The sequence below is a fragment of the Oryza sativa genome, chromosome 11 (genome assembly GCF_034140825.1).
Source record: "Oryza sativa Japonica Group chromosome 11, ASM3414082v1".
Classification (NCBI taxonomy): Eukaryota; Viridiplantae; Streptophyta; class Magnoliopsida; order Poales; family Poaceae; genus Oryza; species Oryza sativa.
The window spans coordinates 14839594-14850198 of NC_089045.1; positions in this window are offsets into that span (position 1 = coordinate 14839594).

Here is a 10605-nt window from a genome sequence, read left to right on the forward strand (position 1 = left end):
GTTGTTGGCCCAATCTTTCAGTGAGTTGTGATAACTACGATTTGGGAGAAACGTTGACGATCCGACTACAACCATACGAGACGTTGTGTTGCGCCTTAGCGATCAATACACCTCTCCGTGGGTTGTTGATCTTGCCGGTGCAGATCAACCCTATTCCTGCAAGCAAATCGAAGAAACAAGCAAGAATAAGATAAAAGCAATCTGATATTGCAAATAGGAATTTAATACAAATGATAAGTTGGGGTTCCGAAGAACAAGCAGACGGGCGATCTAGCCAACACGCGCGCTGCAAGCAAGTAGCAATGGCTAAACTTTAATCTATCAAAACCCGACTAACCCTGGAGGGGTTACTAGCTATTTAAGGGATGGAGGAGGTCAGAAGGGTGTCGTCCCTCTGTTTGCGGCGCAGCCCCCCTTGGGCCGGGGTCCCAGACGAAGTTACAAGCCCACAGGCCCATTACAGACAATGCAGCCCATTGTTTCTTCAATTGCAGCTAACTGAGATGGAATATCACAATGAGGCTGGATCCGTTGGAAAGAGGACTCCGAGAGCTTTCCATCAAGTACTCATGGGCCGAAAACGGAGCTCGAATGGAGATTTGGCGGCCGTTTGAAGTCAGCAGTGTAGTAGGTGGCCGAATCGGATTCCAGCACTTGGAGGACTTGACCTTGATATCTTCTTGTTCATCCATGATGTGAACAATGGTTGTATCCGTAGTAGCCATGGTCACATCATCCTCCCTTTCTTCACGGAAAACCGTCCTCGGTTTTTCCATATGGTGCTCATCGCGTGGTCGATTTAAAACAACCTATTTCATCCAATCAAAACAAGACAAACTGGAAGTAATATGATTAGAAATTACATCCCTCTCTAGCTTGCCAGTTTTATCCACATGTACAGGAGGTTCTAAATCGGAACATATATAAACTCTATGCACCAAACATATTCCTCTATCATCATATTCGCCAATGATATGAAAAATAGCATTAGTTGGACATGGCAAATCAGTCTTAGCAAATAATTTCTCCTCCAAATTATCGAGCTCACAAAAATCATCAAACTGAACATAGCCCAAAGTATTTAAAGAAGATAGCAATTCACGTTCCTTTACTTCATTAGCAATGTGAACAACATGCTTAAAATCAGCACACAAAGAAATACTAGAAATAGCATGTTCATTCACTAGTTGTGGCATGGATATAAGTGAAGCATTATCACACAACTCTACTCTATCACAAGGAACAGCAAGTAAATCAACTTGTGACAAAGGCATCTCAGCAATTGGTTCCACTAATGGTTGCTCTTCTCTAGTATGAAAAGTAGAAAAATGTAATTCATCAGAAGCATACTCACCTTGAGTAATTTCTGCACCATTTAATTTACCTTTTATGCCCTCTTCAGATAATGTAGGTGCATCAGCCTTCTCCTCATTCGCGAGTGATGGAAGTGACATCTCAAACATATCGTTCTTCTCATTTTGGGGACTGTTCTGAACTTCCTGCAAAATATCAGTGATAGGAGGCACAAGCATAGCTTGTTGCTCCATTGGGTTTTCCAAAATTTTGCGCTCAACATTGCAAGCAAGCATGAACAATTGGCCTATATGATTATATGTCACATTAACAAGCCCAGCCTGAATATTGGAATTAAGCCCTCTGAAAAATCTAGTCATTGTGTTCTCATTAGATTCTTGTAAACCACTATAAGTGATACAAATTTTAAAATCATGAAAGTACTCCCTAACAGTTTTGTCACCTTGTTTTAGATGTTCAAATTTTTCAAAGAGAGCACGTCTATAGTATGAAAATACAAATCTTTTTCTCATCAGTATTTTGTATTCATCCCAAGTGTCAAGCTTATTTCCCACAGTATGCCACAAAAAAGATGCAGAACCGGTACACTTATTACTAGCAGCCTTAATCATTTGAGCATTAGAAAAATCATACTCATCAAATTGTTTGTCTACTGCTAGCTCCCAATTAACGTAAGCGGCAGAATCATACTTACCATCAAAAACTGGCAAATTAGATTCTACCCTTGCAAGATCATTATCATGTACCTTATATGCGCCATGTGGATCACCTGCCATTTGTTGTCGAAGATGAACAAGTCGATGATCTGTTATTCCCTTGCGCAATCCTGTCATGGTTAGTAGCAAACAAGAAATACACAAGAATATGCACGCTCCTATCAACTACTAGGTAGTGGTAGCTGAAATATCACACACACTCAAGCTTTTCACCAAGCTCTTACAAGTTCTTACTAAAGCAAGCGGAATGGTGACGTACACCGACTCAACCAAGCACCCCAATGGAGGTTGGATGTATCGATGCCTTGGCAAACACTTGCTGTACAGCTGCAATCAAATCTGTGGAGCTCTAGGTAGGCTTAAATATGTAGCAAAGGAATAGCAAATGCTCAATGCAGAGAATGCAAAGTTGAATGATCGTTCAAAGTCATGTACCGTGCTGGTCCTAGGCTAGAACGTACTAGAGACGCGAGCCTAGACACAAACGATACCACAAGATATAAACACTAAAGCACAACTCTGATATATGAAAGCAAACTCAAAGATACAACTGATTTTTCTCTTTTCCTTCTTTCTTCTTTCTTTTTTTTCTTTGTTTTCGTTTTCTTTTCTTTTTTTTGGTGCGGCTTTTCTTTTCTTTGTTTCTATGCACCTTTCTGCCTTTTTCTCTTTCTTTTTTTTGATTTTTTTTACAAAAACAGACTTAAGGACCTCAACGTAAGGTTAGAGGGACTCAAATGCAAAAGAGAAAACCCATAAATAAAATTAAAACTATACAAAAATAGAGTGCTCTCGTCCCATAGGCTCCATTTTTGCAAACAGATTTCCAATCCGATACTCCAACAATTTTCACATAGCTATGTGAGAAGTCACGGTGTAGATCAAAACCGAGAGAAAAAAAGAGGGAGGGAGTCAGACTCGGGAGAGGGGGAGGGAAGCCACACGCAGGGGGGTGGGAATCAGCTAAAAATCTGCAAATCACGCATGGAAGGAAACAAAGTCCAAAAACCGATCTGCTATCATTTCTTTCTCCTTAACCGCGCGCAACAGATCTTCGTCCTCACATGAACAGAACAAGCACGGCCGAATGCAGACGGCAAACCCCATATGCAACTTCAGCAACTACAAGACCGACCGACAAAAACTTCTGAAAACTAGAAAAATGAAACCCTGACAACAAGACGATTCCGTTTTCCTAGGTCCCGGCGACAACAAACACACGGCGGTGGCGGCGACAGTGGTACGAAACCTGACCAGAACTTGAAACTCTAAACGAACTATACGCTAAGACCAGCAACGCGACTCGATGATGCAACAGAAAACTCAACAAAGCAAAAATTGAAAAGAACAATGCAATGGCACAAGTATGGCTAGGTAAGGGATGCAATTTTTTATGGCTATTTTCTGGTTATGGGTAGATAAAAACTCACCGAGCAACGAAAGCTCTGACACCACCTGATGAACCCTCAGTTCCTCTCGACACTCAAGGCTGTTGTTGGCCCGATCTTTTGGTGAGTTGTGATAACTACGATTTGGGAGAAACGTTGACGATCCGACTACAACCGTACGAGATGTTGTGTTGCGCCTTAGCGATTGATACACCTCTCCGTGGGTTGTTGATCTTGCCGGTGCAGAGCAACCCTATTCCTGCAAGCAAATCGAAGATACAGGCAAGAATAAGATAAAAGCAATCTGATATTGCAAATAAGAATTTAATACAAATGATAAGTTGGGGTTCCGAAGAACAAGCAGACGGGCGGTCTAGCCGACACGCGCGCTGCAAGCAAGTAGCAATGGCTAAACTTTAATCTATCGAAACCCGACTAACCCTGGAGGGGTTACTAGCTATTTAAGGGATGGAGGAGGTCAGAAGGGCGTCCTCCCTCTGTTTGGGGCGCAGCCCCCCTTGGGCCCCACTTGGGCCAGAGTCTCAGACGAAGTTACAGGCCCATAGGCCCATTACAGACAATGCAGCCCCTTGTTTCTTCAATTGCGGTTACTGAGATGGAATATCACAATGAGGATGGATTCGTTGGAAAGAGGACTCCGAGAGCTTTCCATCAAGTACTCACGGGCCGAAAACAGAGCTCGGATGGAGATTTGGCAGCCGTTTGAAGTCAGCAGTGTAGCTGGTGGCCGAATCGGATTCCAGCACCTGGAGGACTTGATCTTGATATCTTCTTGTTCATCCATGATGTGAACAATGGTTGTATCCGTAGTAGCCATGGTCACATCACATCGTCATGACATAGAGTAATTGCATATGCAAACATTATACCTGCACCAAAGCTTCTCACAAATAAGCTAGCCGGATATTCAGTATAACATGAACATAATGTAAAGTAGGTAATCATATACTCGGAAAGTATTTCAATACCATAAATGTATTTAGAAGAGTATTCTAATAAAAGTACAAAGCTTACAAAAGAGAAGAGAAATGCTACTAGAGCCATACCCGAACTCTTCCGAAGGCTTCTGGACTCCTGATTTCTACTATATTCCTATTCCACCAGCTAGATACTACTAAACTAAACTTGAGAGAAATGAGAGAGCTATTGCTTGAGGTGTGTGAGTGAAGTGAGAAGAGGAGCTCCTTTTATAGGCAGGTAATGACGGTTGTGACGGTTGGAATGGTCGATAATACCCTCCAACCGTCATTCGGGATCAATTCCAGTCATCCATCCAAACCCTGCATCCATCGGTGCCACGGGAGGTTCGACCAAACCATGGGCTGGCCTAACCCAACCCATCTTCGGCTAGCGGCCTCTTTTGTTGTCCTCCTCCGTAGACTTGTGAATTTTGGCCCAATGTGTCGTGTTATTTATGAGTTCATGGCTCATTCATACATAAGTATAGTTCTTGACACCGTACGATTTGTTTATCGTCTGAGTTGATGTCGATTCTCCTCCACTTTATTGTCATTCTCTGCAAAAGGTTAGTATACCTAATACTAGTGGAATTTTATTATTCTAACATATATATGCATTGCAAGCATCACTAGTTCTCCTCTATTTTAGTAATATTGACGGTCGAAACTGATCGATAACGACCGTCTACAGCGGGACCGGTGGTCTTTTTTGCATAGAATAGTTTGAGGTGTTTCCATAATCTTCAAAAGATCACCCTCAAACTAGAATGATAATTCCAAAGGCTGAATTTCTTCTTCCTTTGTTTCTGGCGGTTCGAATGAGAATTCAACGGTTGAATCTTGGTGTATGGAGGTAGATGGCTCCGATTCAACGGTTGAATGTTCCTCTTGTGTATGCTCGATTTCCTGGATGCTGTCGCAATGGAAAAAAGAGATGTTCTCAAGGATACGATCAGTTCCCTATCTTCCATTGTCATTTTGTGTGCGAATGATCCTTCGGCGGAAATATCAAGATACATGGGAGACTCCTTGTCTAAACCCGAATGGAAGTATTGCAACAACACGTGGTCAGATAGGCACAAGTCTGGGCTGGCTAGAGTTAGCAAATAGAACTGTGCTCAGGCTACACTGATGGACTCCTTCTAGTCATGCTAAAGTTGAGAACCTCCCTACGGAGAGAAACTACACGACTAATGGGAAGAAAGCAAGGCAAAACATTTTTTTTCAACTCCTCCCATGGTCCCATTTCCCATATAGCTTCATCCGCAATTCAAGAAACATGGTGCTATGCCACTTGCCATGTGTCTTTGGGCTTGTAACTTTATTCTGGGATCCCAGCCTAAGTGGGGCCCAAATTGGGTGCTCCTCAACCTGGTGGAGCACGACCCTCCAGACCCCTTGGTCGTATTCTCACCTCTTTAAATAGCTAGATACCTCTTTAGAATTTCTCGAGTTTTGTTAAATTAAAGTTTTAGCCATTGCTACTTTATCTTGCAGTTACACATGTTGGCTAGGCCGTCTAATTACTCGTTTTTAGAACCCCACCTTATCATGAAGAGGTAGGAGGAGGAGACGGCTGTACTTACCACATGTAAGTATTACCGTGTACTTCGTCTGGTGCCACACAATAATACAATGTAAAAACCTATACAATCACTTTCTACGTGCAAATGAACAAAATAAATATACATAGACAGTCCCTTCGGTCGGGTGCGCGTCGACCAACAGCTGATCTTCGAGCATTAGGTCTCGCATCACCTCGGGTGGCCTTGGGAAGAAGGGACCTGATCTAATGTGACGCTAATAAGCTACAGGCAGGTGTCAGGCAGGTCTTGTTTAGCTCTGCAAAAATTTTTACTCTACATGACACATTGAATATAATAGCCGTCAAGCCGTGCGTTGCACGGGCTCTTTATTTATATCATCATAAATAAATATTAAAATTTTAGTTATGTATGAATATGTGGTCTTTTCTAATTACAATGGCTCTTAGATTATATTAAAAGAAGAGTTTTTATGAAATATACATTGTTAAATATTGATTCCTAATCAATAGAATACTTAAAACGATAAAATTCATATTTTTTAATTCATTTTGAGTATGACTTCCAATGGCATATTTTCTTAATACAATGTCCCAATATACTATTATTAGATTAATAATAAATAAAACAATTTTAGTCATGTTTATCCCTCAACATTGATTAAAAGAAAAGTACTTCATCTGAATTTGTTGGAGGAATGATGTATTTTTCTGAAGTAATGAATATCAATGAAAACATAAATTGTTCAACTGGATGAAGCATGCAACAGATTATAGTGATATAGGATGATACACATATATATACTTATTTATCGTGAGAACATGGCATAATAAAGGATCAAAATCAAATAACATATAGTATTAACATATAGTAAGAGGAAACCATGTACTACGTATAAATATTAATGGATTAGTTCTAGGAGCCAAATCAAGAACTCTGCTGTACTATCCTACCATAATGTTAATATGGATTGGTTCCGTGTCCAATAATTTTTCATTGTGTGCCATGTTAGGATAAAGTAGGATCAGCAAAATGCATGGGATTATTCTTTTTTCCATGGTTTTGGAAAATAGGGACGAAAATAAACCATGTTTCACTGCACACCATTTGTCTTTTTCATGCATGCATGTATATTACTGAAGCAACGCATGCATATCTATTGCTTTTTTCCACCCATGCATTATTATCGAAAAAAACTGCACATGCATATCTATTGTTTTTTTCCATGCCCTTTGCCTTTGCATGACCACCTGTATAACACAAAATTTATGATGAATCAACTAAATAATATAATTATGCATCTATTTGCCAATATCGGGTGGAGGTTCTCTAATAGATTTCGGTAGTTAGAGGATCTTTTTCTTCTGTTGGTGTCTATTAGTTTGTGTTTGCTTAGCTTTGTTTCTGCTATCGTAAACTTTCTGTGTGAGTTCTGTAATAATTGGCTGTAGCTCTTTGAGTAAAGGCCGGAATGTTACATTCCATTATAAAAAAAATCAACTAAATAATATACGGAGAGTTTTTTTTTTTGCGGGGATAGTTTAGGAAAGTCCGAACATATTTTTGAACATAAATATGAAAAAAGTTTTTTACAATATAATAATAAGGGTAGCAAATTCTTATCACATAGGAAAAAAAATACATTTTAAAACAAATATACTCCCTTCATCCACAAATATTTTTGATCCTAGACTTCAAATTCTATCCACAAATATAAGGGATTTAAGAGTAGAACTTTGTAAAGCCACCTCTCATTTAATATTTTTCGATCAATCTTATCCCTAACCATCGTTCTACTGCCCCTTCACCCCGTTTTAAACTTTATCTTCATTTTTCCTTCATTCCTAATCTCTTGAAATCGCTTATATTTAAGGAGAGAGTGAATATATGAAGAATGGTAAAAGTAGATCAAATACAGATAAAAAGTCAGACTATGCAAATTGATGGAATACTTACATGTAGTACATGTGGCGACCACTATGGATCTTCCTAAATGCCAGCGAATTTGTCAAAGCAAATAGATGGAAGACTTCTATGAATTATTATGGTACGATGACCATGGATTGGCTTGTCAGGTGCTATCGAACTTGTTGATGCTGAATCAACATCTCAACATCAAAAATATATACAGTATGGTGATGACGTAGATTAGTTCCTATTGGACGCTGTGACAGATGAGAAGTATGCATGTAAAGAGAATTGAACTGGAAATTAGAAGTTAGAATCAAACCTTAACAATGGAGAAAACAACAATTAGCATTCGGCTGACGTTGTGTGCTTTTCCGGCGCTCACCGGCTGCACGTCAACCTCGCCTTAGTGATTGTGTGTTGCTAGATCCGATAACGTTGATATATTCGCCTTTGCCGCGGCCGAGCGAGCAGAACATAAATGGCGTACGATGTGCTTGTATGTACTGTTTCCTCCTGCCTTTCTCCGTCGTTTGCCGCTGCCGGCCGGCGCGATGGCCATGCCGTGCCCTCCCGTATCTTCCATTGCATCTGATCAGATCGATCTCAGTAAATATGGATGGACTCATCGGTTTAGAAAAAGAAACAAATACCCACGTTCGAAAGAAAAAGGAAAAAGAATGCGTGCGTGAAAGGATCATATCGATGGGCTTGACAATATAGGTTACATGGGCTTTAAAAGACCCACCACGTGGAACTTGGATTAGATTGTAATCAACGGTTGACATATTATGGTTTGTTTAATCAATGGCTTGATCTTCCTGATTAACGTGAGAGCTCCAAAAAAGTGCCCGATTAGTATGGATACATATTTAAAGTATTAAGCGTAGTCTAATAACAAAACAGATTAAAGATTCCACCAGAAAACTACGAGACGAATTTATTAAGTCTAATTAATCCGTTATCAGTAAATGTTTACTGTAGCACCACATGGTTAAATTATAGCGCAATTAGGCTTAAAAGATTTGTCTCGCAATTTCTTAGTGAACTGTGTAGTTGATTATTTTTGTCTACATCTAGTACTTCGTGTATATATCTAAATATTAAATATTAAATGTGATAGCTATGAAAAATTTTGTCCGGGCCTAACTCTGCTAGGCATCAACGAGTCCATGATTCAATCACCGGCTTTGAGAGTGGAGTAAATTTTTCACTCGTCAGACAAGCTCTAGTGCGGTAACCCCTGCGGTGGATTGGACACACAGCTGCATGCATGGCATACAATCCGTGGAGCATGGCTTTTGCTTTTTTTTTTCGCAGGCCTCGACAGCCAGTCACGAAGTTCCGCTGAGCCGCTGACAATGGGTCGCGTCAAGCTTTACAATTGATGTTACTGCTTCTGCTTGCTGCTAGCTCCCTTAGAGTAGAATATAACATGTCCTATATAATCCCTCTATTTTATAATATAAATCATTCTAACATTTCTCATATTCATATTAATATTAATGAATCTAGATATATATCTATCTATATTCATTACCATCAATATAAATGTGGAAAATGCTAGAATGATTTATAATGTGAAACGGAGAGAGTAATAGTTTTATTCGGATTAATCATTATACGATGGTTGTGTTTAGCTCACACTAAAATTGGAAGTTTGGTTGAAATTGAAATGATGTGATGGAAAAGTTAGACATTTGTGTGTATAAAACAGTTTTGATGTGATGAATAACTTTAGAACTAAAGACGGTCGATAACACGGTCGATATGTTACGTCCTGTTCTTGATTAAGTTTGTTTACACGAAGGAAGTACTGTGCTGCTATAGCGTTTACAGTACAGTGCTTCGTTAAATGCCACTGGTACGGAAACATTTTTCTCGTGTGCCCGAAAAATTGGCATCTCTCTTAGCGGTACCGTAACGGCGCATGGAGAGTGATTGAGTACAGTTAGTCAAGTTATGCTCGCCTCCCCGTCCAAAAAAAAATCACAAATATAATGTCGAAACAAGATTTCAGCAATACTAAAAAGGTGGCTATCAAGCTGAAAAAGTAGATGGGTTTACAGACAAGAAATTTTATACAGGTTCAGACCTTCATAATAAGAAATAATACCCTACTCCTGTCCGGGGATTGATCCGTCGAGTGTATTATTGATCGTATGATCTGGGAGAAAAATCGTGTTCTAAGAGGCACCCGGACCCCTCTTTATATAGGGGAAGGGGTCCGTATTACAAAGTACAACCCATATCTCTAACGGAATAGGTAGTTACAGATAAGATACAATCGTAACCTACTATAATCCCAGGTGCTTCCTTGATATACAAGTTTAGACATTTAACCCAAAAACTTTTAAAGATATTCTATCTATACATGGTACCCCCATACCCAGTCGGATATACATTCCGTGTGGGTATGGGGTATCCATAATCTCCACAGTAGCCCCTAAGACCTTTATGGTCAACGAAATAGTCCTTTCTCGTAATTCAAAACGATAATACAAGTGATTCAGCTTCTTCTGCCTTGGTGTCCCGAGTACTGAAGTCAAAGACTGTGAAGGGCTGAAAATAAAAAGAAAATCAGGTGCATCGACCAGATGCACCTAATTAGGTGTAGCCCCCGACTATGTGATCCATCCGAGTGGTTCAAGGTACATTACAACCACCGAATCACTTTGGGAATTAAATATTTAATCTTAAGCAGCACGTGATAAAATATCCAACCGACTGCTTTAACCATAATACACCCAGAAAA